The 27146-nt window shown below is 42.1% G+C and overlaps 32 non-coding genes and 2 pseudogenes across 32 annotated transcripts; all 34 read right to left on the bottom strand.

Moving 5' to 3' along the window:
- Positions 1-283: 283 nt before the first annotated feature.
- LOC138408276 (5S ribosomal RNA) lies at positions 284-402 on the bottom strand. Its single transcript, XR_011241595.1, has one exon. It is a non-coding gene; the product is annotated as a 5S ribosomal RNA (ribosomal RNA).
- A 490-nt stretch (positions 403-892) lies between these two features.
- Positions 893-1011, bottom strand: LOC138408761 (5S ribosomal RNA). Its single transcript, XR_011242080.1, has one exon. It is a non-coding gene; the product is annotated as a 5S ribosomal RNA (ribosomal RNA).
- A 492-nt stretch (positions 1012-1503) lies between these two features.
- Positions 1504-1622, bottom strand: LOC138410292 (5S ribosomal RNA). The gene has a single exon (XR_011243090.1). It is a non-coding gene; the product is annotated as a 5S ribosomal RNA (ribosomal RNA).
- A 490-nt stretch (positions 1623-2112) lies between these two features.
- Positions 2113-2231, bottom strand: LOC138409221 (5S ribosomal RNA). Its single transcript, XR_011242541.1, has one exon. It is a non-coding gene; the product is annotated as a 5S ribosomal RNA (ribosomal RNA).
- Positions 2232-2722: 491 nt separating this feature from the next.
- LOC138408859 (5S ribosomal RNA) lies at positions 2723-2841 on the bottom strand. Its single transcript, XR_011242180.1, has one exon. It is a non-coding gene; the product is annotated as a 5S ribosomal RNA (ribosomal RNA).
- A 490-nt stretch (positions 2842-3331) lies between these two features.
- On the bottom strand, positions 3332-3450 carry LOC138408277 (5S ribosomal RNA). The gene has a single exon (XR_011241596.1). It is a non-coding gene; the product is annotated as a 5S ribosomal RNA (ribosomal RNA).
- A 490-nt stretch (positions 3451-3940) lies between these two features.
- Positions 3941-4059, bottom strand: LOC138410293 (5S ribosomal RNA). The gene has a single exon (XR_011243091.1). It is a non-coding gene; the product is annotated as a 5S ribosomal RNA (ribosomal RNA).
- A 491-nt stretch (positions 4060-4550) lies between these two features.
- Positions 4551-4669, bottom strand: LOC138408762 (5S ribosomal RNA). Its single transcript, XR_011242081.1, has one exon. It is a non-coding gene; the product is annotated as a 5S ribosomal RNA (ribosomal RNA).
- Positions 4670-5161: 492 nt separating this feature from the next.
- On the bottom strand, positions 5162-5280 carry LOC138410294 (5S ribosomal RNA). Its single transcript, XR_011243092.1, has one exon. It is a non-coding gene; the product is annotated as a 5S ribosomal RNA (ribosomal RNA).
- Positions 5281-5770: 490 nt separating this feature from the next.
- Positions 5771-5889, bottom strand: LOC138408967 (5S ribosomal RNA). The gene has a single exon (XR_011242288.1). It is a non-coding gene; the product is annotated as a 5S ribosomal RNA (ribosomal RNA).
- A 490-nt stretch (positions 5890-6379) lies between these two features.
- LOC138408278 (5S ribosomal RNA) lies at positions 6380-6498 on the bottom strand. The gene has a single exon (XR_011241597.1). It is a non-coding gene; the product is annotated as a 5S ribosomal RNA (ribosomal RNA).
- Positions 6499-6988: 490 nt separating this feature from the next.
- LOC138410296 (5S ribosomal RNA) lies at positions 6989-7107 on the bottom strand. Its single transcript, XR_011243094.1, has one exon. It is a non-coding gene; the product is annotated as a 5S ribosomal RNA (ribosomal RNA).
- A 490-nt stretch (positions 7108-7597) lies between these two features.
- LOC138410297 (5S ribosomal RNA) lies at positions 7598-7716 on the bottom strand. The gene has a single exon (XR_011243095.1). It is a non-coding gene; the product is annotated as a 5S ribosomal RNA (ribosomal RNA).
- Positions 7717-8206: 490 nt separating this feature from the next.
- LOC138408860 (5S ribosomal RNA) lies at positions 8207-8325 on the bottom strand. Its single transcript, XR_011242181.1, has one exon. It is a non-coding gene; the product is annotated as a 5S ribosomal RNA (ribosomal RNA).
- Positions 8326-15146: 6821 nt separating this feature from the next.
- Positions 15147-15265, bottom strand: LOC138408763 (5S ribosomal RNA). The gene has a single exon (XR_011242082.1). It is a non-coding gene; the product is annotated as a 5S ribosomal RNA (ribosomal RNA).
- A 492-nt stretch (positions 15266-15757) lies between these two features.
- LOC138408970 (5S ribosomal RNA) lies at positions 15758-15876 on the bottom strand. Its single transcript, XR_011242291.1, has one exon. It is a non-coding gene; the product is annotated as a 5S ribosomal RNA (ribosomal RNA).
- Positions 15877-16366: 490 nt separating this feature from the next.
- LOC138409222 (5S ribosomal RNA) lies at positions 16367-16485 on the bottom strand. Its single transcript, XR_011242542.1, has one exon. It is a non-coding gene; the product is annotated as a 5S ribosomal RNA (ribosomal RNA).
- A 491-nt stretch (positions 16486-16976) lies between these two features.
- On the bottom strand, positions 16977-17095 carry LOC138408280 (5S ribosomal RNA). The gene has a single exon (XR_011241599.1). It is a non-coding gene; the product is annotated as a 5S ribosomal RNA (ribosomal RNA).
- Positions 17096-17585: 490 nt separating this feature from the next.
- On the bottom strand, positions 17586-17704 carry LOC138410298 (5S ribosomal RNA). Its single transcript, XR_011243096.1, has one exon. It is a non-coding gene; the product is annotated as a 5S ribosomal RNA (ribosomal RNA).
- Positions 17705-18194: 490 nt separating this feature from the next.
- Positions 18195-18313, bottom strand: LOC138408117 (5S ribosomal RNA). Its single transcript, XR_011241435.1, has one exon. It is a non-coding gene; the product is annotated as a 5S ribosomal RNA (ribosomal RNA).
- Positions 18314-18803: 490 nt separating this feature from the next.
- LOC138408281 (5S ribosomal RNA) lies at positions 18804-18922 on the bottom strand. Its single transcript, XR_011241600.1, has one exon. It is a non-coding gene; the product is annotated as a 5S ribosomal RNA (ribosomal RNA).
- Positions 18923-19412: 490 nt separating this feature from the next.
- LOC138410052 (5S ribosomal RNA) lies at positions 19413-19531 on the bottom strand. The gene has a single exon (XR_011242848.1). It is a non-coding gene; the product is annotated as a 5S ribosomal RNA (ribosomal RNA).
- A 490-nt stretch (positions 19532-20021) lies between these two features.
- Positions 20022-20140, bottom strand: LOC138408282 (5S ribosomal RNA). Its single transcript, XR_011241601.1, has one exon. It is a non-coding gene; the product is annotated as a 5S ribosomal RNA (ribosomal RNA).
- Positions 20141-20630: 490 nt separating this feature from the next.
- On the bottom strand, positions 20631-20749 carry LOC138410053 (5S ribosomal RNA). The gene has a single exon (XR_011242849.1). It is a non-coding gene; the product is annotated as a 5S ribosomal RNA (ribosomal RNA).
- A 490-nt stretch (positions 20750-21239) lies between these two features.
- LOC138408820 (5S ribosomal RNA) lies at positions 21240-21358 on the bottom strand. Its single transcript, XR_011242140.1, has one exon. It is a non-coding gene; the product is annotated as a 5S ribosomal RNA (ribosomal RNA).
- A 490-nt stretch (positions 21359-21848) lies between these two features.
- On the bottom strand, positions 21849-21967 carry LOC138408207 (5S ribosomal RNA). Its single transcript, XR_011241526.1, has one exon. It is a non-coding gene; the product is annotated as a 5S ribosomal RNA (ribosomal RNA).
- A 490-nt stretch (positions 21968-22457) lies between these two features.
- LOC138409667 (5S ribosomal RNA) lies at positions 22458-22566 on the bottom strand (annotated as a pseudogene).
- A 490-nt stretch (positions 22567-23056) lies between these two features.
- Positions 23057-23175, bottom strand: LOC138408208 (5S ribosomal RNA). Its single transcript, XR_011241527.1, has one exon. It is a non-coding gene; the product is annotated as a 5S ribosomal RNA (ribosomal RNA).
- A 490-nt stretch (positions 23176-23665) lies between these two features.
- LOC138408209 (5S ribosomal RNA) lies at positions 23666-23784 on the bottom strand. Its single transcript, XR_011241528.1, has one exon. It is a non-coding gene; the product is annotated as a 5S ribosomal RNA (ribosomal RNA).
- A 490-nt stretch (positions 23785-24274) lies between these two features.
- Positions 24275-24393, bottom strand: LOC138409353 (5S ribosomal RNA). Its single transcript, XR_011242673.1, has one exon. It is a non-coding gene; the product is annotated as a 5S ribosomal RNA (ribosomal RNA).
- A 490-nt stretch (positions 24394-24883) lies between these two features.
- LOC138409668 (5S ribosomal RNA) lies at positions 24884-24992 on the bottom strand (annotated as a pseudogene).
- Positions 24993-25482: 490 nt separating this feature from the next.
- Positions 25483-25601, bottom strand: LOC138408210 (5S ribosomal RNA). Its single transcript, XR_011241529.1, has one exon. It is a non-coding gene; the product is annotated as a 5S ribosomal RNA (ribosomal RNA).
- A 490-nt stretch (positions 25602-26091) lies between these two features.
- Positions 26092-26210, bottom strand: LOC138409354 (5S ribosomal RNA). Its single transcript, XR_011242674.1, has one exon. It is a non-coding gene; the product is annotated as a 5S ribosomal RNA (ribosomal RNA).
- A 490-nt stretch (positions 26211-26700) lies between these two features.
- On the bottom strand, positions 26701-26819 carry LOC138410299 (5S ribosomal RNA). Its single transcript, XR_011243097.1, has one exon. It is a non-coding gene; the product is annotated as a 5S ribosomal RNA (ribosomal RNA).
- Between the last annotated feature and the right edge of the window lie 327 nt (positions 26820-27146).

Here is a 27146-nt window from a genome sequence, read left to right on the forward strand (position 1 = left end):
TCAGTGTTTCATATCCAGTTGTTTCCCTGATGCAGAGTAAACTCCCTGCTCTTTCATCGCTCTCTCCAAATAAGACAATTTGAAAATGATATGTTAATTAAACATGAATAAAGTAGTGTTTTGATTAGAAACAAATCTGATGAATGCTCACTTTCACCTTTCAGTGATGATGTGAGGGTTCCATATTCTTTTTTCCTTTGATGAACAGTCTTTCCTGCTCTTTCCAAGAGGTGTCTCCTCTGAAGCAGCAGCAACAGCGCCCTCTGCAAAGAAAAGTCTAAAAAGCTTACAGCACCTGGTATTCCCAGGCGGTCTCCCATTCAAGTACTAACCAGGCCCCACCCTGCTTAGCTTCCGAGATCGGACGAGATCGGGCGTGTTCAGGGTGGTATGGCCGTAAGCGATTAACTCCACCCACAATACCTCCTTTATACATGTGAATCATCACCATCATCAATGGTTCTTCTGTTGCTTTGCAACCATAGGATCTTGAGGTGTGGGTGGGCGGGAGGGTCAATTGTTCCAAAATCAATCTCAAGGTGCAATTTTGTCATATCGTTGCAAGAAAAAAATCATTACAATTTTCAAAAATGACCTTCAGCAATATTGTCAGTGTTTCATATCCAGTTGTTTCCCTGATGCAGAGGAAACTCCCTGCTCTTTCATCGCTTTCTCCAAATAAGACAATTTGAAAATGATATGTTAATAAAACATGAATAAAGTAGTGTTTTGATTAGAAACAAATCTGATGAATGCTCACTTTCACCTTTCAGTGATGATGTGAGGGTTCCATATTCTTTTTTCCTTTGATGAACAGTCTTTCCTGCTCTTTCCAAGAGGTGTCTCCTCTGAAGCAGCAGCAACAGCGCCCTCTGCAAAGAAAAGTCTAAAAAGCTTACAGCACCTGGTATTCCCAGGCGGTCTCCCATTCAAGTACTAACCAGGCCCGACCCTGCTTAGCTTCCGAGATCGGACAAGATCGGGCGTGTTCAGGGTGGTATGGCCGTAAGCAATTAACTCCACCCACAATACCTCCTTTATACATGTGAATCATCACCATCATCAATGGTTCTTCTGTTGCTTTGCAACCATAGCATCTTGAGGTGTGGGTGGGCGGGAGGGTCAATTGTTCCAAAATCAATCTCAAGGTGCAATTTTGTCATATCGTTGCAAGAAAAAAATCATTACAATTTTCAAAAAAATGACCTTCAGCAATATTGTCAGTGTTTCATATCCAGTTGTTTCCCTGATGCAGAGTAATATCCCTGCTCTTTCATCGCTCTCTCCAAATAAGACAATTTGAAAATGATATGTTAATAAAACATGAATAAAGTAGTGTTTTGATTAGAAACAAATCTGATGAATGCTCACTTTCACCTTTCAGTGATGATGTGAGGGTTCCATATTCTTTTTTCCTTTGATGAACAGTCTTTCCTGCTCTTTCCAAGAGGTGTCTCCTCTGAAGCAGCAGCAATAGCGCCCTCTGCAAAGAAAAGTCTAAAAAGCTTACAGCACCTGGTATTCCCAGGCGGTCTCCCATTCAAGTACTAACCAGGCCCGACCCTGCTTAGCTTCCGAGATCGGACGAGATCGGGCGTGTTCAGGGTGGTATGGCCGTAAGCGATTAACTCCACCCACAATACCTCCTTTATACATGTGAATCATCACCATCATCAATGGTTCTTCTGTTGCTTTGCAACCATAGCATCTTGAGGTGTGGGTGGCCGGGAGGGTCAATTGTTCCAAAATCAATCTCAAGGTGCAATTTTGTCATATCGTTGCAAGAAAAAAATCATTACAATTTTCAAAAATGACCTTCAGCAATATTGTCAGTGTTTCATATCCAGTTGTTTCCCTGATGCAGAGTAAACTCCCTGCTCTCTCATCGCTCTCTCCAAATAAGACAATTTGAAAATGATATGTTAACAAAACATGAATAAAGTAGTGTTTTGATTAGAAACAAATCTGATGAATGCTCACTTTCACCTTTCAGTGATGATGTGAGGGTTCCATATTCTTTTTTCCTTTGATGAACAGTCTTTCCTGCTCTTTCCAAGAGGTGTCTCCTCTGAAGCAGCAGCAACAGCGCCCTCTGCAAAGAAAAGTCTAAAAAGCTTACAGCACCTGGTATTCCCAGGCGGTCTCCCATTCAAGTACTAACCAGGCCCGACCCTGCTTAGCTTCCGAGATCGGACAAGATCGGGCGTGTTCAGGGTGGTATGGCCATAAGGAATTAACTCCACCCACAATACCTCCTTTATACATGTGAATCATCACCATCATCAATGGTTCTTCTGTTGCTTTGCAACCATAGCATCTTGAGGTGTGGGTGGGCGGGAGGGTCAATTGTTCCAAAATCAATCTCAAGGTGCAATTTTGTCATATCGTTGCAAGAAAAAAATCATTAAAATTTTCAAAAATGACCTTCAGCAATATTGTCAGTGTTTCATATCCAGTTGTTTTCCCTGATGAAGAGGAAACTCCCTGCTCTTTCATCGCTCTCTCCAAATAAGACAATTTGAAAATGATATGTTAATAAAACATGAATAAAGTAGTGTTTTGATTAGAAACAAATCTGATGAATGCTCACTTTCACCTTTCAGTGATGATGTGAGGGTTCCATATTCTTTTTTCCTTTGATGAACAGTCTTTCCTGCTCTTTCCAAGAGGTGTCTCCTCTGAAGCAGCAGCAACAGCGCCCTCTGCAAAGAAAAGTCTAAAAAGCTTACAGCACCTGGTATTCCCAGGCGGTCTCCCATTCAAGTACTAACCAGGCCCGACCCTGCTTAGCTTCCGGGATCGGACGAGATCGGGCGTGTTCAGGGTGGTATGGCCGTAAGCGATTAACTCCACCCACAATACCTCCTTTATACATGTGAATCATCACCATCATCAATGGTTCTTCTGTTGCTTTGCAACCATAGCATCTTGAGGTGTGGGTGGGCGGGAGGGTCAATTGTTCCAAAATCAATCTCAAGGTGCAATTTTGTCATATCGTTGCAAGAAAAAAATCATTACAATTTTCAAAAATGACCTTCAGCAATATTGTCAGTGTTTCATATCCAGTTGTTTCCCTGATGCAGAGTAAACTCCCTGCTCTTTCATCGCTCTCTCCAAATAAGACAATTTGAAAATGATATGTTAATTAAACATGAATAAAGTAGTGTTTTGATTAGAAACAAATCTGATGAATGCTCACTTTCACCTTTCAGTGATGATGTGAGGGTTCCATATTCTTTTTTCCTTTGATGAACAGTCTTTCCTGCTCTTTCCAAGAGGTGTCTCCTCTGAAGCAGCAGCAACAGCGCCCTCTGCAAAGAAAAGTCTAAAAAGCTTACAGCACCTGGTATTCCCAGGCGGTCTCCCATTCAAGTACTAACCAGGCCCCACCCTGCTTAGCTTCCGAGATCGGACGAGATCGGGCGTGTTCAGGGTGGTATGGCCGTAAGCGATTAACTCCACCCACAATACCTCCTTTATACATGTGAATCATCACCATCATCAATGGTTCTTCTGTTGCTTTGCAACCATAGGATCTTGAGGTGTGGGTGGGCGGGAGGGTCAATTGTTCCAAAATCAATCTCAAGGTGCAATTTTGTCATATCGTTGCAAGAAAAAAATCATTACAATTTTCAAAAATGACCTTCAGCAATATTGTCAGTGTTTCATATCCAGTTGTTTCCCTGATGCAGAGTAAACTCCCTGCTCTTTCATCGCTCTCTCCAAATAAGACAATTTGAAAATGATATGTTAATAAAACATGAATAAAGTAGTGTTTTGATTAGAAACAAATCTGATGAATGCTCACTTTCACCTTTCAGTGATGATGTGAGGGTTCCATATTCTTTTTTCCTTTGATGAACAGTCTTTCCTGCTCTTTCCAAGAGGTGTCTCCTCTGAAGCAGCAGCAACAGCGCCCTCTGCAAAGAAAAGTCTAAAAAGCTTACAGCACCTGGTATTCCCAGGCGGTCTCCCATTCAAGTACTAACCAGGCCCGACCCTGCTTAGCTTCCGAGATCGGACGAGATCGGGCGTGTTCAGGGTGGTATGGCCGTAAGCGATTAACTCCACCCACAATACCTCCTTTATACATGTGAATCATCACCATCATCAATGGTTCTTCTGTTGCTTTGCAACCATAGCATCTTGAGGTGTGGGTGGGCGGGAGGGTCAATTGTTCCAAAATCAATCTCAAGGTGCAATTTTGTCATATCGTTGCAAGAAAAAAATCATTACAATTTTCAAAAATGACCTTCAGCAATATTGTCAGTGTTTCATATCCAGTTGTTTTCCCTGATGCAGAGGAAACTCCCTGCTCTTTCATCGCTTTCTCCAAATAAGACAATTTGAAAATGATATGTTAATAAAACATGAATAAAGTAGTGTTTTGATTAGAAACAAATCTGATGAATGCTCACTTTCACCTTTCAGTGATGATGTGAGGGTTCCATATTCTTTTTTCCTTTGATGAACAGTCTTTCCTGCTCTTTCCAAGAGGTGTCTCCTCTGAAGCAGCAGCAACAGCGCCCTCTGCAAAGAAAAGTCTAAAAAGCTTACAGCACCTGGTATTCCCAGGCGGTCTCCCATTCAAGTACTAACCAGGCCCGACCCTGCTTAGCTTCCGAGATCGGACAAGATCGGGCGTGTTCAGGGTGGTATGGCCGTAAGCAATTAACTCCACCCACAATACCTCCTTTATACATGTGAATCATCACCATCATCAATGGTTCTTCTGTTGCTTTGCAACCATAGCATCTTGAGGTGTGGGTGGGCGGGAGGGTCAATTGTTCCAAAATCAATCTCAAGGTGCAATTTTGTCATATCGTTGCAAGAAAAAAATCATTACAATTTTCAAAAAAATGACCTTCAGCAATATTGTCAGTGTTTCATATCCAGTTGTTTCCCTGATGCAGAGTAATATCCCTGCTCTTTCATCGCTCTCTCCAAATAAGACAATTTGAAAATGATATGTTAATAAAACATGAATAAAGTAGTGTTTTGATTAGAAACAAATCTGATGAATGCTCACTTTCACCTTTCAGTGATGATGTGAGGGTTCCATATTCTTTTTTCCTTTGATGAACAGTCTTTCCTGCTCTTTCCAAGAGGTGTCTCCTCTGAAGCAGCAGCAACAGCGCCCTCTGCAAAGAAAAGTCTAAAAAGCTTACAGCACCTGGTATTCCCAGGCGGTCTCCCATTCAAGTACTAACCAGGCCCGACCCTGCTTAGCTTCCGAGATCGGACGAGATCGGGCGTGTTCAGGGTGGTATGGCCGTAAGCGATTAACTCCACCCACAATACCTCCTTTATACATGTGAATCATCACCATCATCAATGGTTCTTCTGTTGCTTTGCAACCATAGCATCTTGAGGTGTGGGTGGCCGGGAGGGTCAATTGTTCCAAAATCAATCTCAAGGTGCAATTTTGTCATATCGTTGCAAGAAAAAAATCATTACAATTTTCAAAAATGACCTTCAGCAATATTGTCAGTGTTTCATATCCAGTTGTTTCCCTGATGCAGAGTAAACTCCCTGCTCTCTCATCGCTCTCTCCAAATAAGACAATTTGAAAATGATATGTTAACAAAACATGAATAAAGTAGTGTTTTGATTAGAAACAAATCTGATGAATGCTCACTTTCACCTTTCAGTGATGATGTGAGGGTTCCATATTCTTTTTTCCTTTGATGAACAGTCTTTCCTGCTCTTTCCAAGAGGTGTCTCCTCTGAAGCAGCAGCAACAGCGCCCTCTGCAAAGAAAAGTCTAAAAAGCTTACAGCACCTGGTATTCCCAGGCGGTCTCCCATTCAAGTACTAACCAGGCCCGACCCTGCTTAGCTTCCGAGATCGGACGAGATCGGGCGTGTTCAGGGTGGTATGGCCATAAGGAATTAACTCCACCCACAATACCTCCTTTATACATGTGAATCATCACCATCATCAATGGTTCTTCTGTTGCTTTGCAACCATAGCATCTTGAGGTGTGGGTGGGCGGGAGGGTCAATTGTTCCAAAATCAATCTCAAGGTGCAATTTTGTCATATCGTTGCAAGAAAAAAATCATTACAATTTTCAAAAATGACCTTCAGCAATATTGTCAGTGTTTCATATCCAGTTGTTTCCCTGATGCAGAGTAAACTCCCTGCTCTTTCATCGCTCTCTCCAAATAAGACAATTTGAAAATGATATGTTAATTAAACATGAATAAAGTAGTGTTTTGATTAGAAACAAATCTGATGAATGCTCACTTTCACCTTTCAGTGATGATGTGAGGGTTCCATATTCTTTTTTCCTTTGATGAACAGTCTTTCCTGCTCTTTCCAAGAGGTGTCTCCTCTGAAGCAGCAGCAACAGCGCCCTCTGCAAAGAAAAGTCTAAAAAGCTTACAGCACCTGGTATTCCCAGGCGGTCTCCCATTCAAGTACTAACCAGGCCCCACCCTGCTTAGCTTCCGAGATCGGACGAGATCGGGCGTGTTCAGGGTGGTATGGCCGTAAGCGATTAACTCCACCCACAATACCTCCTTTATACATGTGAATCATCACCATCATCAATGGTTCTTCTGTTGCTTTGCAACCATAGGATCTTGAGGTGTGGGTGGGCGGGAGGGTCAATTGTTCCAAAATCAATCTCAAGGTGCAATTTTGTCATATCGTTGCAAGAAAAAAATCATTACAATTTTCAAAAATGACCTTCAGCAATATTGTCAGTGTTTCATATCCAGTTGTTTCCCTGATGCAGAGTAAACTCCCTGCTCTTTCATCGCTCTCTCCAAATAAGACAATTTGAAAATGATATGTTAATAAAACATGAATAAAGTAGTGTTTTGATTAGAAACAAATCTGATGAATGCTCACTTTCACCTTTCAGTGATGATGTGAGGGTTCCATATTCTTTTTTCCTTTGATGAACAGTCTTTCCTGCTCTTTCCAAGAGGTGTCTCCTCTGAATCAGCAGCAACAGCGCCCTCTGCAAAGAAAAGTCTAAAAAGCTTACAGCACCTGGTATTCCCAGGCGGTCTCCCATTCAAGTACTAACCAGGCCCGACCCTGCTTAGCTTCCGAGATCGGACGAGATCGGGCGTGTTCAGGGTGGTATGGCCGTAAGCGATTAACTCCACCCACAATACCTCCTTTATACATGTGAATCATCACCATCATCAATGGTTCTTTTGTTGCTTTGCAACCATAGCATCTTGAGGTGTGGGTGGGCGGGAGGGTCAATTGTTCCAAAATCAATCTCAAGGTGCAATTTTGTCATATCGTTGCAAGAAAAAAATCATTACAATTTTCAAAAATGACCTTCAGCAATATTGTCAGTGTTTCATATCCAGTTGTTTCCCTGATGCAGAGTAATATCCCTGCTCTTTCATCGCTCTCTCCAAATAAGACAATTTGAAAATGATATGTTAATAAAACATGAATAAAGTAGTGTTTTGATTAGAAACAAATCTGATGAATGCTCACTTTCACCTTTCAGTGATGATGTGAGGGTTCCATATTCTTTTTTCCTTTGATGAACAGTCTTTCCTGCTCTTTCCAAGAGGTGTCTCCTCTGAAGCAGCAGCAACAGCGCCCTCTGCAAAGAAAAGTCTAAAAAGCTTACAGCACCTGGTATTCCCAGGCGGTCTCCCATTCAAGTACTAACCAGGCCCGACCCTGCTTAGCTTCCGAGATCGGACGAGATCGGGCGTGTTCAGGGTGGTATGGCCGTAAGCGATTAACTCCACCCACAATACCTCCTTTATACATGTGAATCATCACCATCATCAATGGTTCTTCTGTTGCTTTGCAACCATAGCATCTTGAGGTGTGGGTGGGCGGGAGGGTCAATTGTTCCAAAATCAATCTCAAGGTGCAATTTTGTCATATCGTTGCAAGAAAAAAATCATTACAATTTTCAAAAATGACCTTCAGCAATATTGTCAGTGTTTCATATCCAGTTGTTTCCCTGATGCAGAGTAAACTCCATGCTCTCTCATCGCTCTCTCCAAATAAGACAATTTGAAAATGATATGTCAATAAAACATGAATAAAGTAGTGTTTTGATTAGAAACAAATCTGATGAATGCTCACTTTCACCTTTCAGTGATGATGTGAGGGTTCCATATTCTTTTTTCCTTTGATGAACAGTCTTTCCTGCTCTTTCCAAGAGGTGTCTCCTCTGAAGCAGCAGCAACAGCGCCCTCTGCAAAGAAAAGTCTAAAAAGCTTACAGCACCTGGTATTCCCAGGCGGTCTCCCATTCAAGTACTAACCAGGCCCGACCCTGCTTAGCTTCCGGGATCGGACGAGATCGGGCGTGTTCAGGGTGGTATGGCCGTAAGCGATTAACTCCACCCACAATACCTCCTTTATACATGTGAATCATCACCATCATCAATGGTTCTTCTGTTGCTTTGCAACCATAGCATCTTGAGGTGTGGGTGGGCGGGAGGGTCAATTGTTCCAAAATCAATCTCAAGGTGCAATTTTGTCATATCGTTGCAAGAAAAAAATCATTACAATTTTCAAAAATGACCTTCAGCAATATTGTCAGTGTTTCATATCCAGTTGTTTCCCTGATGCAGAGTAAACTCCCTGCTCTTTCATCGCTCTCTCCAAATAAGACAATTTGAAAATGATATGTTAATTAAACATGAATAAAGTAGTGTTTTGATTAGAAACAAATCTGATGAATGCTCACTTTCACCTTTCAGTGATGATGTGAGGGTTCCATATTCTTTTTTCCTTTGATGAACAGTCTTTCCTGCTCTTTCCAAGAGGTGTCTCCTCTGAAGCAGCAGCAACAGCGCCCTCTGCAAAGAAAAGTCTAAAAAGCTTACAGCACCTGGTATTCCCAGGCGGTCTCCCATTCAAGTACTAACCAGGCCCCACCCTGCTTAGCTTCCGAGATCGGACGAGATCGGGCGTGTTTTTTTTTTTTTTTTTTTTTTTTTTTTTTGTTTTTTTTTTTTTTCTTTTATTATCAAAAATAGATTGAATTTACATTTTTTTTTACATACATTTGTTTTTTACATCGTTCCTTTACATGTTTGCCTCTGTCAGGTCTTAACTTTTCACATGTATACATCACTCGATACAGGAAACACACAAATCAATAAAAGCAATAAAACCAACCAAAAACAAAAAGCCCCAAAACAAATCTTAACCAAAATCCATTCTCACCTCATTCACATCTCCATTCGTTATTTCTATGAAGGTGCTCCCGTCCACAAACCCTTTCTGAAAGTCGTCTTTCCCAATGTAGCTGTGCATCACTTTCACATCCCTTTCTGTCAAATTTTTAAAAACATTCCACACGTCACATTTTCTCCTTTCATACTGCGCAGTGTTTCTCCTTAGTTTCACTGCATATCGTGCGTGGCTCAGGACATAGTTTAACAGATTTACATTGCATCCTCTCTTTCTCTCCACCACGCCAAACAACCACAGCTTCTTCCATTCGCTCCTCCCCACAAAGTCTCCCTCCCAGCACCTATTTATTAACTCCCTTATTTTCCCAAAGTACACCCTTAGTTCCCCACATTCAACAAACTCATGCATACATGTCTCCACTCCCACTTCACATACGTCACATTCCTTTCCCACCTCCCGGTCAAACTTGCTCTTTATCAGGTTGTTGTATATCCTGTTGTGCCTTAGCATGTAGTCAAAGTGTTCACATTCAGTCGTGTTCCACTTCACTCTCAGATTGGTCCATATTTGCTTTGCATCCATGTTATTCATTACTTTGACCCACACTTTCTCTGCAGCCGGCCTCCTCAGTTCTTTCTCCCTCATACATTCATATATCATCCTTGTTTTTACATCCTTCAGACTCAACTTGCACTCCCCTTCCCCTACATACATATCTATTTCATCTTCTCCTCCGTTCACGTTCTCTCTCTCAATCATTTCCATCCATTCTTTGGGCATTGCTTTTTTTATTTTTTCTATGACCCCTTCAGCTGTACCCGGCCATATTTCATCCCCATTCCCCCTGACCTCATCTACAATCACCTGTGCCCTCATAAAACCCGGTGTGTACTCGTACACCATGTCCCTCACCTTCCTTATCCCTGCTCTCCATATTACCCTGTTAAAGATGGTCTCCCCCTCCACTGTGATTTTTGGATTTAAAAACGCTGGCTGCTCCCATACCTGCTTTACATTTTTGCATTCATACTTCACGAAACTCAGAAACTCTCCCCACGCTCCCAGCATCTCTTTGTAATAATCAGTCACTCCATCTAACATCCCTTTTTTCATTTTCATATACACTCCACTCTCACCACACCCTCCAGTTTTGTTGATAGCTTCTGTTAAACACACCTTCCACACCTGATCACTTTTATTCTTTAAGTATCTCACCATCATTTTCACCCTCAGTGCTTTTTTTTTTCTCTCTAAGTTAACCAGTTTCAGTCCCCCGTCTTCATACTCGTTTTCTAGTACTTCCCTTGCTATTCTAACCCCCTTCCCATCCCACAAAAAGTCACTCACCATCCCTCCCACTTCTTTCATCACTTTCTCAGGCACATCCATCACATTCATCACATACACCAGCTTGCTCATTATTAAACAATTTACTACAATTACCTTCCCTTTTAGCTTCAATGCTCTTCTCTTCCAAAACCCTAACGTCTTTCTAATCCTATTCACTATCCCCTCATACTGCCTATCTCTCCCTTCTTTCTCTTCTATCCCTAAATTTACACCTAACACCTTCATATACCCTTTGTTTTCCTTCATTCTGATCTCCTCTCTCTCTTCTCTGTTCTCCCCTATGTACATTATCTCTGATTTCTCTATGTTTACTTTTGCTCCTGATGCCCTACCATACTGCTCTACACTTTTTAAAACCTCTACTACACTTTCTTTGTCCCTAACTGTCACTGTTGTGTCGTCTGCATATTGATATAGCGTGCTCATCTGTCCACCCGGTAGTTCTATGCCCTTAATCCCTCTATTTTGCAATATTAGTGCCGCTAGCGGCTCTGCTGACAAGGCGTACAGCAGAGCCGATAGCGGACATCCCTGTCTAACTGATCTCTCTAATCTAAACTCCTCTGTCACTATCCCGTTTATTTTTATCTTACTCGCTGCTCTTTCATACATCCTCCTTATCCATCCTATCATCCTATTTCCAAAACCCACTTTATCTAATACCTTATATAAATACCCATGATCTACTCTATCAAATGCTTTATTCAGATCCAAACTCGCTACTATCCCTATTTTGTTCCCCTTCATGTGTGTGATGGTGTCCCTAATACTGCTTATTGTGTCGGCTATGTCTCTTCCTGGTATGCTATATGCTTGTGTGCTTCCCACCACCGTCCCTATAACCCCCTTTATCCTATTTGCTAACACCTTTGCTAGTATTTTATAATCACCATTTAACATTGTGAGTGGTCTGTAGTTTTCTAATTTGTCCCTGCTCCCTTTTTTGTAAATTATACTAACTAGCCCTATTGTCATGCTGTGTGGCATCTCTCCCTTCTCTTCTATATACCTAAATAATCTATCTAACACTGGCACTAATTCTTCCTTAAACTCTATATAAAACTCTCCTATTATCCCATCTATCCCTGGACTTTTATTCCTGCCTAACTCATCTATTGCTTTCCCTATCTCTCCTTTAGTTATCTCTCCTTCACATCCTTCTCTATCCTCATCACTCAGCCTAGCTTCCATCTTTTCTATCACCTGCCTGCTACTCTCCTCATCTACTTCTTCTTTCTTAAATAACTCCCTATAGAATTCTCCTACTCTTTCCACTATCCCTACAAAGTCAGTTATTCTTTCCCCTCTCTTTCCCTCCACTTGCTCAAAATAATTATTCTTTTGCCTTACCTTCTCTAGCCCTAAGAAATAACCTGTACATTTTTCCCCCTCTACTACATCTCTTGCCTTACTTCTAATTATTGCTCCCTTGCACTTTCCCTGTTCTATCTCTTTCAGTTCATCTTTCTTCTTTATATATTCCCCCAAATCATACTTGCCATCCTCCTCAGCTTTCTTTTCCTCTTCTCTCAACTCCTCTTTTAACTTTTTTTCCTTCTCTCTCTGTGTTTTCCCCCTCTTCCTACTGTGTTTTATGCTCATGGTCCGTACTCCCTCTTTTACCCCTTCCCACCACCTCCCTATATCTTCCTCATACATCCTGTCATCCTTCTCCCACCTTATGTATTCTCTCACTTCTTTTTTATATTTTTCATCTCTCAGCAACTCCCCATTCATGCACCACAGTCCCCCTCCTCTTCTCTTTGTCCCCCCCCCTATTGTAAATTTTAACTCCTTATGATCACTATACGTTGTGGTTCTATATTCTATTTCTTTTATCCTTTCTGCTATGCTTTTTGTGCTTAATACTAAATCTATCCTACTCTGTTTTAATTCCCCTTTTACCAGTTGTGTTCTTGAGAACGCTCTCCTCTCTGGATTTCTTTCTCTCCATACGTCACTCAGTCCTTTCATACTTTTTAATTTTTTTAATACCTCTCTTGTTGTGTCATTTTTAAAGTGCATGTTTGTTGACACGTCCAGTTTCTCACACCACACATTGAAGTCCCCCACAATCATGCAGTTGTCATCACACATCGTTCCCATCTTTTCAATCATCACCTTTCTTTCTTTCTCCTCATTCGGCATATACACATTTACCAGCTTCATTTCCTCATTCTTATATTCAAATTTGATCCCTATCATCCTCCCATCTCCCTCATCTTCACACCTTCTTACATTCCCTATCACTCCTTTTTTTGTTAATATTGCTACACCCCTCGCATTCCCATCTCCATTATTTGCAAATACTTCTCCCCTCCATTCATCCTCCACCTCTTTCATACATCTCTCATTCCAGTGTGTTTCCTGTAAGCATATTATGTCATAATTACTCTTCCCATATATCTGATGTCTTTTGTTTTTGTTCTTTAGCCCCCTTGCATTTATTGAAATTATTGTTAACATTATTATTATTTTTACTTTCATTTTGTTATTTCCTTAGTTTTACTTTTCTTATTATTCCTCGTATGCCTCTTAGTATTCTGTCTTTTTCTTAGTTGTTTCATTTGTTCCTCTATATCCATGTCTGTTTCGGATCCTACCGTCTGTGGTGTGGTAGTCTCCTCTGCAGTCTCTGTGGGCTTAGCTCCACTCAGTGCATTCTCCGTCCTTCCTGTGTCATCCTCTCGTCGCGTTCTCCCCGGGCCTGCTTCCTCCTTTCCGTCTTGTCTTTCGACAGTCGCCCCCTTCTCTGGCCCTCTCGTCTCCTTCGTTTTGGGACCTTTCTTCTCCACCCCGTCACTCCTCCTGTCTGCCGTCCCTTCTGTCCTCACCTCACGCGCCAGCGCTCCTCTCCTCCTTCCCGCATCCTCCTCCTCGTTGTTTCCTTTCGTTCTCTCCTTCCTTTCCTTCCGGTTCGCTCCATCTTTCTTTCCGCCTTCCGTCTCCTCTGTCGGCCTCTCTCCTTCCTGCTTGCCTGCATCCTCTTTCTCTGTCTCCTCCATTTCTTTTCTGACTCCCTCCTCCTCACTTTCCATATACTCTGCCTCCCCCTCCTCACTGCCTCCGCTCTCACTTTCTTGTCCACTCTCATTTGTGTCGTCTTCTGCCTCACTCTTATTGCATCTGCATTCACTCATAAGGTTCTGGCATAGATCACATCTCTTCTTCCCCTGCGTGCATTCCCTTGCATAATGACCCTGCACTCCACATCTGTTGCAGTGAAATTCAGGGCACTCTCTCATTATGTGCCCTGGTTTAATGCACAACCTGCACACCTTCACCTGCTTATCATGCAGCACCCTGAAGTACTCAGCTCCCAGCGCTGTGTCAAATCTTGCGGAATACGGCAGTGATTGTATTTCATTATTAAATTTTACTTTCAGGAACCTTGTCCCATCAGCTACATTTGTCCCTGGCCACATCCTTCTTTTAATGGGAGATACTGCTGATACTCCCCAGAGTTGTAGCTTTGCCAGTATCTCCCTGTCCTCAATATAAAATGGCAGATTCATGAAAGACACTACTAGCTCGTCATTTATTAGCTCTCTGACGTGCACCCGATTCTCCCCAATCTTAAATCCTTCCATGAGCCTGTCCTTTCCTTTCGGATGGCTCATCGTCATTTCATATTTTTTTTCGGTTATCTGTCTGCACGCCAGTAGCCCTCCACACAGCTCGCGTACGCAACGCATCAGCTCCATAGCCGTGTCCTCGCCCTCCATCTCTACCATCACTGTCTGCTCCCTGTCGTTCCTCTCATTTATTTTGCAGTACTTACCCTGCGTCAGCTCCGTCTCTCCACCGCTGTCACCTCCGTGGGTGTCAGCGGTTAAACTCCGCCGCTCCGTGCTTGTCTCTGCCATTGTCTCGGGAGCACTTCCTAGCAGGCTACGATTCCCCCTCACAGTGCGTCACTGCCGCGGGGGACACACACATACACACAACAAGACAATCACAACACTAATGTCCGGTTGGATTTACATATATGAGGTAGAAAAATAGGGAATGTAGAGAGAGAACAAGAAAAGCTGGAAAAGAGAGAGAAAAAAGAAAAAAAGAAAAATAGTTCCTCCGCAGCCACCCGTGGTGGCTTGCTTCCGGGTCGCTGGTTGATGTCGTCACTCCGTGGTGCGTTCAAGGGCGTGTTCAGGGTGGTATGGCCGTAAGCGATTAACTCCACCCACAATACCTCCTTTATACATGTGAATCATCACCATCATCAATGGTTCTTCTGTTGCTTTGCAACCATAGGATCTTGAGGTGTGGGTGGGCGGGAGGGTCAATTGTTCCAAAATCAATCTCAAGGTGCAATTTTGTCATATCGTTGCAAGAAAAAAATCATTACAATTTTCAAAAATGACCTTCAGCAATATTGTCAGTGTTTCATATCCAGTTGTTTCCCTGATGCAGAGGAAACTCCCTGCTCTTTCATCGCTTTCTCCAAATAAGACAATTTGAAAATGATATGTTAATAAAACATGAATAAAGTAGTGTTTTGATTAGAAACAAATCTGATGAATGCTCACTTTCACCTTTCAGTGATGATGTGAGGGTTCCATATTCTTTTTTCCTTTGATGAACAGTCTTTCCTGCTCTTTCCAAGAGGTGTCTCCTCTGAAGCAGCAGCAACAGCGCCCTCTGCAAAGAAAAGTCTAAAAAGCTTACAGCACCTGGTATTCCCAGGCGGTCTCCCATTCAAGTACTAACCAGGCCCGACCCTGCTTAGCTTCCGAGATCGGACAAGATCGGGCGTGTTCAGGGTGGTATGGCCGTAAGCAATTAACTCCACCCACAATACCTCCTTTATACATGTGAATCATCACCATCATCAATGGTTCTTCTGTTGCTTTGCAACCATAGCATCTTGAGGTGTGGGTGGGCGGGAGGGTCAATTGTTCCAAAATCAATCTCAAGGTGCAATTTTGTCATATCGTTGCAAGAAAAAAATCATTACAATTTTCAAAAAAATGACCTTCAGCAATATTGTCAGTGTTTCATATCCAGTTGTTTCCCTGATGCAGAGTAATATCCCTGCTCTTTCATCGCTCTCTCCAAATAAGACAATTTGAAAATGATATGTTAATAAAACATGAATAAAGTAGTGTTTTGATTAGAAACAAATCTGATGAATGCTCACTTTCACCTTTCAGTGATGATGTGAGGGTTCCATATTCTTTTTTCCTTTGATGAACAGTCTTTCCTGCTCTTTCCAAGAGGTGTCTCCTCTGAAGCAGCAGCAATAGCGCCCTCTGCAAAGAAAAGTCTAAAAAGCTTACAGCACCTGGTATTCCCAGGCGGTCTCCCATTCAAGTACTAACAAGGCCCGACCCTGCTTAGCTTCCGAGATCGGACGAGATCGGGCGTGTTCAGGGTGGTATGGCCGTAAGCGATTAACTCCACCCACAATACCTCCTTTATACATGTGAATCATCACCATCATCAATGGTTCTTCTGTTGCTTTGCAACCATAGCATCTTGAGGTGTGGGTGGCCGGGAGGGTCAATTGTTCCAAAATCAATCTCAAGGTGCAATTTTGTCATATCGTTGCAAGAAAAAAATCATTACAATTTTCAAAAATGACCTTCAGCAATATTGTCAGTGTTTCATATCCAGTTGTTTCCCTGATGCAGAGTAAACTCCCTGCTCTCTCATCGCTCTCTCCAAATAAGACAATTTGAAAATGATATGTTAACAAAACATGAATAAAGTAGTGTTTTGATTAGAAACAAATCTGATGAATGCTCACTTTCACCTTTCAGTGATGATGTGAGGGTTCCATATTCTTTTTTCCTTTGATGAACAGTCTTTCCTGCTCTTTCCAAGAGGTGTCTCCTCTGAAGCAGCAGCAACAGCGCCCTCTGCAAAGAAAAGTCTAAAAAGCTTACAGCACCTGGTATTCCCAGGCGGTCTCCCATTCAAGTACTAACCAGGCCCGACCCTGCTTAGCTTCCGAGATCGGACAAGATCGGGCGTGTTCAGGGTGGTATGGCCATAAGGAATTAACTCCACCCACAATACCTCCTTTATACATGTGAATCATCACCATCATCAATGGTTCTTCTGTTGCTTTGCAACCATAGCATCTTGAGGTGTGGGTGGGCGGGAGGGTCAATTGTTCCAAAATCAATCTCAAGGTGCAATTTTGTCATATCGTTGCAAGAAAAAAATCATTAAAATTTTCAAAAATGACCTTCAGCAATATTGTCAGTGTTTCATATCCAGTTGTTTTCCCTGATGAAGAGGAAACTCCCTGCTCTTTCATCGCTCTCTCCAAATAAGACAATTTGAAAATGATATGTTAATAAAACATGAATAAAGTAGTGTTTTGATTAGAAACAAATCTGATGAATGCTCACTTTCACCTTTCAGTGATGATGTGAGGGTTCCATATTCTTTTTTCCTTTGATGAACAGTCTTTCCTGCTCTTTCCAAGAGGTGTCTCCTCTGAAGCAGCAGCAACAGCGCCCTCTGCAAAGAAAAGTCTAAAAAGCTTACAGCACCTGGTATTCCCAGGCGGTCTCCCATTCAAGTACTAACCAGGCCCCACCCTGCTTAGCTTCCGAGATCGGACGAGATCGGGCGTGTTCAGGGTGGTATGGCCGTAAGCGATTAACTCCACCCACAATACCTCCTTTATACATGTGAATCATCACCATCATCAATGGTTCTTCTGTTGCTTTGCAACCATAGCATCTTGAGGTGTGGGTGGGTGGGAGGGTCAATTGTTCCAAAATCAATCTCAAGGTGCAATTTTGTCATATCATTGCAAGAAAAAAATCATTACAATTTTCAAAAATGACCTTCAGCAATATTGTCAGTGTTTCATATCCAGTTGTTTCCCTGATGCAGAGGAAACTGCCTGCTCTTTCATCGCTCTCTCCAAATAAGACAATTTGAAAATGATATGTTAATAAAACATGAATAAAGTAGTGTTTTGATTAGAAACAAATCTGATGAATGCTCACTTTCACCTTTCAGTCATGATGTGAGGGTTCCATATTCTTTTTTCCTTTGATGAACAGTCTTTCCTGCTCTTTCCAAGAGGTGTCTCCTCTGAAGCAGCAGCAACAGCGCCCTCTGCAAAGAAAAGTCTAAAAAGCTTACAGCACCTGGTATTCCCAGGCGGTCTCCCATTCAAGTACTAACCAGGCCCGACCCTGCTTAGCTTCCGAGATCGGACGAGATCGGGCGTGTTCAGGGTGGTATGGCCGTAAGCGATTAACTCCACCCACAATACCTCCTTTATACATGTGAATCATCACCATCATCAATGGTTCTTCTGTTGCTTTGCAACCATAGCATCTTGAGGTGTGGGTGGGCGGGAGGGTCAATTGTTCCAAAATCAATCTCAAGGTGCAATTTTGTCATATCGTTGCAAGAAAAAAATCATTACAATTTTCAAAAATGACCTTCAGCAATATTGTCAGTGTTTCATATCCAGTTGTTTCCCTGATGCAGAGGAAACTCCCTGCTCTTTCATCGCTCTCTCCAAATAAGACAATTTGAAAATGATATGTTAATAAAACATGAATAAAGTAGTGTTTTGATTAGAAACAAATCTGATGAATGCTCACTTTCACCTTTCAGTGATGATGTGAGGGTTCCATATTCTTTTTTCCTTTGATGAACAGTCTTTCCTGCTCTTTCCAAGAGGTGTCTCCTCTGAAGCAGCAGCAACAGCGCCCTCTGCAAAGAAAAGTCTAAAAAGCTTACAGCACCTGGTATTCCCAGGAGGTCTCCCATTCAAGTACTAACCAGGCCCCACCCTGCTTAGCTTCCGAGATCGGACGAGATCGGGCGTGTTCAGGGTGGTATGGCCGTAAGCGATTAACTCCACCCACAATACCTCCTTTATACATGTGAATCATCACCATCATCAATGGTTCTTCTGTTGCTTTGCAACCATAGCATCTTGAGGTGTGGGTGGGTGGGAGGGTCAATTGTTCCAAAATCAATCTCAAGGTGCAATTTTGTCATATCATTGCAAGAAAAAAATCATTACAATTTTCAAAAATGACCTTCAGCAATATTGTCAGTGTTTCATATCCAGTTGTTTCCCTGATGCAGAGGAAACTGCCTGCTCTTTCATCGCTCTCTCCAAATAAGACAATTTGAAAATGATATGTTAATAAAACATGAATAAAGTAGTGTTTTGATTAGAAACAAATCTGATGAATGCTCACTTTCACCTTTCAGTGATGATGTGAGGGTTCCATATTCTTTTTTCCTTTGATGAACAGTCTTTCCTGCTCTTTCCAAGAGGTGTCTCCTCTGAAGCAGCAGCAACAGCGCCCTCTGCAAAGAAAAGTCTAAAAAGCTTACAGCACCTGGTATTCCCAGGCGGTCTCCCATTCAAGTACTAACCAGGCCCCACCCTGCTTAGCTTCCGAGATCGGACGAGATCGGGCGTGTTCAGGGTGGTATGGCCGTAAGCGATTAACTCCACCCACAATACCTCCTTTATACATGTGAATCATCACCATCATCAATGGTTCTTCTGTTGCTTTGCAACCATAGCATCTTGAGGTGTGGGTGGGTGGGAGGGTCAATTGTTCCAAAATCAATCTCAAGGTGCAATTTTGTCATATCATTGCAAGAAAAAAATCATTACAATTTTCAAAAATGACCTTCAGCAATATTGTCAGTGTTTCATATCCAGTTGTTTCCCTGATGCAGAGGAAACTGCCTGCTCTTTCATCGCTCTCTCCAAATAAGACAATTTGAAAATGATATGTTAATAAAACATGAATAAAGTAGTGTTTTGATTAGAAACAAATCTGATGAATGCTCACTTTCACCTTTCAGTGATGATGTGAGGGTTCCATATTCTTTTTTCCTTTGATGAACAGTCTTTCCTGCTCTTTCCAAGAGGTGTCTCCTCTGAAGCAGCAGCAACAGCGCCCTCTGCAAAGAAAAGTCTAAAAAGCTTACAGCACCTGGTATTCCCAGGCGGTCTCCCATTCAAGTACTAACCAGGCCCCACCCTGCTTAGCTTCCGAGATCGGACGAGATCGGGTGTGTTCAGGGTGGTATGGCCGTAAGCGATTAACTCCACCCACAATACCTCCTTTATACATGTGAATCATCACCATCATCAATGGTTCTTCTGTTGCTTTGCAACCATAGCATCTTGAGGTGTGGGTGGGCGGGAGGGTCAATTGTTCCAAAATCAATCTCAAGGTGCAATTTTGTCATATCATTGCAAGAAAAAAATCATTACAATTTTCAAAAATGACCTTCAGCAATATTGTCAGTGTTTCATATCCAGTTGTTTCCCTGATGCAGAGGAAACTGCCTGCTCTTTCATCGCTCTCTCCAAATAAGACAATTTGAAAATGATATGTTAATAAAACATGAATAAAGTAGTGTTTTGATTAGAAACAAATCTGATGAATGCTCACTTTCACCTTTCAGTGATGATGTGAGGGTTCCATATTCTTTTTTCCTTTGATGAACAGTCTTTCCTGCTCTTTCCAAGAGGTGTCTCCTCTGAAGCAGCAGCAACAGCGCCCTCTGCAAAGAAAAGTCTAAAAAGCTTACAGCACCTGGTATTCCCAGGCGGTCTCCCATTCAAGTACTAACCAGGCCCCACCCTGCTTAGCTTCCGAGATCGGACGAGATCGGGCGTGTTCAGGGTGGTATGGCCGTAAGCGATTAACTCCACCCACAATACCTCCTTTATACATGTGAATCATCACCATCATCAATGGTTCTTCTGTTGCTTTGCAACCATAGCATCTTGAGGTGTGGGTGGGTGGGAGGGTCAATTGTTCCAAAATCAATCTCAAGGTGCAATTTTGTCATATCATTGCAAGAAAAAAATCATTACAATTTTCAAAAATGACCTTCAGCAATATTGTCAGTGTTTCATATCCAGTTGTTTCCCTGATGCAGAGGAAACTGCCTGCTCTTTCATCGCTCTCTCCAAATAAGACAATTTGAAAATGATATGTTAATAAAACATGAATAAAGTAGTGTTTTGATTAGAAACAAATCTGATGAATGCTCACTTTCACCTTTCAGTGATGATGTGAGGGTTCCATATTCTTTTTTCCTTTGATGAACAGTCTTTCCTGCTCTTTCCAAGAGGTGTCTCCTCTGAAGCAGCAGCAACAGCGCCCTCTGCAAAGAAAAGTCTAAAAAGCTTACAGCACCTGGTATTCCCAGGCGGTCTCCCATTCAAGTACTAACCAGGCCCCACCCTGCTTAGCTTCCGAGATCGGACGAGATCGGGTGTGTTCAGGGTGGTATGGCCGTAAGCGATTAACTCCACCCACAATACCTCCTTTATACATGTGAATCATCACCATCATCAATGGTTCTTCTGTTGCTTTGCAACCATAGCATCTTGAGGTGTGGGTGGGCGGGAGGGTCAATTGTTCCAAAATCAATCTCAAGGTGCAATTTTGTCATATCGTTGCAAGAAAAAAATCATTACAATTTTCAAAAATGATCTTCAGCAATATTGTCAGTGTTTCATATCCAGTTGTTTCCCTGATGCAGAGTAAACTCCCTGCTCTCTCATTGCTCTCTCCAAATAAGACAATTTGAAAATGATATGTCAATAAAACATGAATAAAGTAGTGTTTTGATTAGAAACAAATCTGATGAATGCTCACTTTCACCTTTCAGTGATGATGTGAGGGTTCCAAATTCTTTTTTCCTTTGATGAACAGTCTTTCCTGCTCTTTCCAAGAGGTGTCTCCTCTGAAGCAGCAGCAACAGCGCCCTCTGCAAAGAAAAGTCTAAAAAGCTTACAGCACCTGGTATTCCCAGGCGGTCTCCCATTCAAGTACTAACCAGGCCCGACCCTGCTTAGCTTCCGAGATCAGGCGAGATCGGGCGTGTTCAGGGTGGTATGGCCGTAAGCGATTAACTCCACCCACAATACCTCCTTTATACATGTGAATCATCACCATCATCAATGGTTCTTCTGTTGCTTTGCAACCATAGCATCTTGAGGTGTGGGTGGGCGGGAGGGTCAATTGTTCCAAAATCAATCTCAAGGTGCAATTTTGTCATATCGTTGCAAGAAAAAAATCATTACAATTTTCAAAAATGACCTTCAGCAATATTGTCAGTGTTTCATATCCAGTTGTTTCCCGTAGGCAGAGTAAACTCCCTGCTCTTTCATCGCTCTCTCCAAATAAGACAATTTGAAAATGATATGTTAATAAAACATGAATAAAGTAGTGTTTTGATTAGAAACAAATCTGATGAATGCTCACTTTCACCTTTCAGTGATGATGTGAGGGTTCCATATTCTTTTTTCCTTTGATGAACAGTCTTTCCTGCTCTTTCCAAGAGGTGTCTCCTCTGAAGCAGCAGCAACAGCGCCCTCTGCAAAGAAAAGTCTAAAAAGCTTACAGCACCTGGTATTCCCAGGCGGTCTCCCATTCAAGTACTAACCAGGCCCGACCCTGCTTAGCTTCCGAGATCAGACGAGATCGGGCGTGTTCAGGGTGGTATGGCCGTAAGCAATTAACTCCACCCACAATACCTCCTTTATACATGTGAATCATCACCATCATCAATGGTTCTTCTGTTGCTTTGCAACCATAGCATCTTGAGGTGTGGGTGGGCGGGAGGGTCAATTGTTCCAAAATCAATCTCAAGGTGCAATTTTGTCATATCGTTGCAAGAAAAAAATCATTACAATTTTCAAAAATGACCTTCAGCAATATTGTCAGTGTTTCATATCCAGTTGTTTCCCTGATGCAGAGTAAACTCCCTGCTCTCTCATTGCTCTCTCCAAATAAGACAATTTGAAAATGATATGTTAATAAAACATGAATAAAGTAGTGTTTTGATTAGAAACAAATCTGATGAATGCTCACTTTCACCTTTCAGTGATGATGTGAGGGTTCCATATTCTTTTTTCCTTTGATGAACAGTCTTTCCTGCTCTTTCCAAGAGGTGTCTCCTCTGAAGCAGCAGCAACAGCGCCCTCTGCAAAGAAAAGTCTAAAAAGCTTACAGCACCTGGTATTCCCAGGCGGTCTCCCATTCAAGTACTAACCAGGCCCGACCCTGCTTAGCTTCCGAGATCAGGCGTGTTCAGGGTGGTATGGCCGTAAGCGATTAACTCCACCCACAATACCTCCTTTATACATGTGAATCATCACCATCATCAATGGTTCTTCTGTTGCTTTGCAACCATAGCATCTTGAGGTGTGGGTGGGCGGGAGGGTCAATTGTTCCAAAATCAATCTCAAGGTGCAATTTTGTCATATCGTTGCAAGAAAAAAATCATTACAATTTTCAAAAATGACCTTCAGCAATATTGTCAGTGTTTCATATCCAGTTGTTTCCCTGATGCAGAGTAAACTCCCTGCTCTTTCATCGCTCTCTCCAAATAAGACAATTTGAAAATGATATGTTAATAAAACATGAATAAAGTAGTGTTTTGATTAGAAACAAATCTGATGAATGCTCACTTTCACCTTTCAGTGATGATGTGAGGGTTCCATATTCTTTTTTCCTTTGATGAACAGTCTTTCCTGCTCTTTCCAAGAGGTGTCTCCTCTGAAGCAGCAGCAACAGCGCCCTCTGCAAAGAAAAGTCTAAAAAGCTTACAGCACCTGGTATTCCCAGGCGGTCTCCCATTCAAGTACTAACCAGGCCCGACCCTGCTTAGCTTCCGAGATCAGACGAGATCGGGCGTGTTCAGGGTGGTATGGCCGTAAGCGATTAACTCCACCCACAATACCTCCTTTATACATGTGAATCATCACCATCATCAATGGTTCTTCTGTTGCTTTGCAACCATAGCATCTTGAGGTGTGGGTGGGCGGGAGGGTCAATTGTTCCAAAATCAATCTCAAGGTGCAATTTTGTCATATCGTTGCAAGAAAAAAATCATTACAATTTTCAAAAATGACCTTCAGCAATATTGTCAGTGTTTCATATCCAGTTGTTTCCCTGATGCAGAGTAAACTCCCTGCTCTTTCATCGCTCTCTCCAAATAAGACAATTTGAAAATGATATGTTAATAAAACATGAATAAAGTAGTGTTTTGATTAGAAACAAATCTGATGAATGCTCACTTTCACCTTTCAGTGATGATGTGAGGGTTCCATATTCTTTTTTCCTTTGATGAACAGTCTTTCCTGCTCTTTCCAAGAGGTGTCTCCTCTGAAGCAGCAGCAACAGCGCCCTCTGCAAAGAAAAGTCTAAAAAGCTTACAGCACCTGGTATTCCCAGGCGGTCTCCCATTCAAGTACTAACCAGGCCCGACCCTGCTTAGCTTCCGAGATCAGACGAGATCGGGCGTGTTCAGGGTGGTATGGCCGTAAGCGATTAACTCCACCCACAATACCTCCTTTATACATGTGAATCATCACCATCATCAATGGTTCTTCTGTTGCTTTGCAACCATAGCATCTTGAGGTGTGGGTGGGCGGGAGGGTCAATTGTTCCAAAATCAATCTCAAGGTGCAATTTTGTCATATCGTTGCAAGAAAAAAATCATTACAATTTTCAAAAATGACCTTCAGCAATATTGTCAGTGTTTCATATCCAGTTGTTTCCCTGATGCAGAGTAAACTCCCTGCTCTCTCATTGCTCTCTCCAAATAAGACAATTTGAAAATGATATGTTAATAAAACATGAATAAAGTAGTGTTTTGATTAGAAACAAATCTGATGAATGCTCACTTTCACCTTTCAGTGATGATGTGAGGGTTCCATATTCTTTTTTCCTTTGATGAACAGTCTTTCCTGCTCTTTCCAAGAGGTGTCTCCTCTGAAGCAGCAGCAACAGCGCCCTCTGCAAAGAAAAGTCTAAAAAGCTTACAGCACCTGGTATTCCCAGGCTGTCTCCCATTCAAGTACTAACCAGGCCCGACCCTGCTTAGCTTCCCAGATCGGACGAGATCGGGCGTGTTCAGGGTGGTATGGCCGTAAGCGATTAACTCCACCCACAATACCTCCTTTATACATGTGAATCATCACCATCATCAATGGTTCTTCTGTTGCTTTGCAACCATAGCATCTTGAGGTGTGGGTGGGCGGGAGGGTCAATTGTTCCAAAATCAATCTCAAGGTGCAATTTTGTCATATCGTTGCAAGAAAAAAATCATTACAATTTTCAAAAATGACCTTCAGCAATATTGTCAGTGTTTCATATCCAGTTGTTTCCCTGATGCAGAGTAAACTCCCTGCTCTTTCATCGCTCTCTCCAAATAAGACAATTTGAAAATGATATGTTAATAAAACATGAATAAAGTAGTGTTTTGATTAGAAACAAATCTGATGAATGCTCACTTTCACCTTTCAGTGATGATGTGAGGGTTCCATATTCTTTTTTCCTTTGATGAACAGTCTTTCCTGCTCTTTCCAAGAGGTGTCTCCTCTGAAGCAGCAGCAACAGCGCCCTCTGCAAAGAAAAGTCTAAAAAGCTTACAGCACCTGGTATTCCCAGGCGGTCTCCCATTCAAGTACTAACCAGGCCCGACCCTGCTTAGCTTCCGAGATCAGGCGTGTTCAGGGTGGTATGGCCGTAAGCGATTAACTCCACCCACAATACCTCCTTTATACATGTGAATCATCACCATCATCAATGGTTCTTCTGTTGCTTTGCAACCATAGCATCTTGAGGTGTGGGTGGGCGGGAGGGTCAATTGTTCCAAAATCAATCTCAAGGTGCAATTTTGTCATATCGTTGCAAGAAAAAAATCATTACAATTTTCAAAAATGACCTTCAGCAATATTGTCAGTGTTTCATATCCAGTTGTTTCCCTGATGCAGAGTAAACTCCCTGCTCTTTCATCGCTCTCTCCAAATAAGACAATTTGAAAATGATATGTTAATAAAACATGAATAAAGTAGTGTTTTGATTAGAAACAAATCTGATGAATGCTCACTTTCACCTTTCAGTGATGATGTGAGGGTTCCATATTCTTTTTTCCTTTGATGAACAGTCTTTCCTGCTCTTTCCAAGAGGTGTCTCCTCTGAAGCAGCAGCAACAGCGCCCTCTGCAAAGAAAAGTCTAAAAAGCTTACAGCACCTGGTATTCCCAGGCGGTCTCCCATTCAAGTACTAACCAGGCCCGACCCTGCTTAGCTTCCGAGATCAGACGAGATCGGGCGTGTTCAGGGTGGTATGGCCGTAAGCGATTAACTCCACCCACAATACCTCCTTTATACATGTGAATCATCACCATCATCAATGGTTCTTCTGTTGCTTTGCAACCATAGCATCTTGAGGTGTGGGTGGGCGGGAGGGTCAATTGTTCCAAAATCAATCTCAAGGTGCAATTTTGTCATATCGTTGCAAGAAAAAAATCATTACAATTTTCAAAAATGACCTTCAGCAATATTGTCAGTGTTTCATATCCAGTTGTTTCCCTGATGCAGAGTAAACTCCCTGCTCTCTCATTGCTCTCTCCAAATAAGACAATTTGAAAATGATATGTTAATAAAACATGAATAAAGTAGTGTTTTGATTAGAAACAAATCTGATGAATGCTCACTTTCACCTTTCAGTGATGATGTGAGGGTTCCATATTCTTTTTTCCTTTGATGAACAGTCTTTCCTGCTCTTTCCAAGAGGTGTCTCCTCTGAAGCAGCAGCAACAGCGCCCTCTGCAAAGAAAAGTCTAAAAAGCTTACAGCACCTGGTATTCCCAGGCTGTCTCCCATTCAAGTACTAACCAGGCCCGACCCTGCTTAGCTTCCCAGATCGGACGAGATCGGGCGTGTTCAGGGTGGTATGGCCGTAAGCGATTAACTCCACCCACAATACCTCCTTTATACATGTGAATCATCACCATCATCAATGGTTCTTCTGTTGCTTTGCAACCATAGCATCTTGAGGTGTGGGTGGGCGGGAGGGTCAATTGTTCCAAAATCAATCTCAAGGTGCAATTTTGTCATATCGTTGCAAGAAAAAAATCATTACAATTTTCAAAAATGACCTTCAGCAATATTGTCAGTGTTTCATATCCAGTTGTTTCCCTGATGCAGAGTAAACTCCCTGCTCTTTCATCGCTCTCTCCAAATAAGACAATTTGAAAATGATATGTTAATAAAACATGAATAAAGTAGTGTTTTGATTAGAAACAAATCTGATGAATGCTCACTTTCACCTTTCAGTGATGATGTGAGGGTTCCATATTCTTTTTTCCTTTGATGAACAGTCTTTCCTGCTCTTTCCAAGAGGTGTCTCCTCTGAAGCAGCAGCAACAGCGCCCTCTGCAAAGAAAAGTCTAAAAAGCTTACAGCACCTGGTATTCCCAGGCGGTCTCCCATTCAAGTACTAACCAGGCCCGACCCTGCTTAGCTTCCGAGATCGGACGAGATCGGGCGTGTTCAGGGTGGTATGGCCGTAAGCGATTAACTCCACCCACAATACCTCCTTTATACATGTGAATCATCACCATCATCAATGGTTCTTCTGTTGCTTTGCAACCATAGCATCTTGAGGTGTGGGTGGGCGGGAGGGTCAATTGTTCCAAAATCAATCTCAAGGTGCAATTTTGTCATATCGTTGCAAGAAAAAAATCATTACAATTTTCAAAAATGACCTTCAGCAATATTGTCAGTGTTTCATATCCAGTTGTTTCCCTGATGCAGAGTAAACTCCCTGCTCTCTCATTGCTCTCTCCAAATAAGACAATTTGAAAATGATATGTCAATAAAACATGAATAAAGTAGTGTT

This window comes from Paralichthys olivaceus, chromosome 5, assembly GCF_024713975.1.
Source record: "Paralichthys olivaceus isolate ysfri-2021 chromosome 5, ASM2471397v2, whole genome shotgun sequence".
NCBI lineage: Eukaryota > Metazoa > Chordata > Actinopteri > Pleuronectiformes > Paralichthyidae > Paralichthys > Paralichthys olivaceus.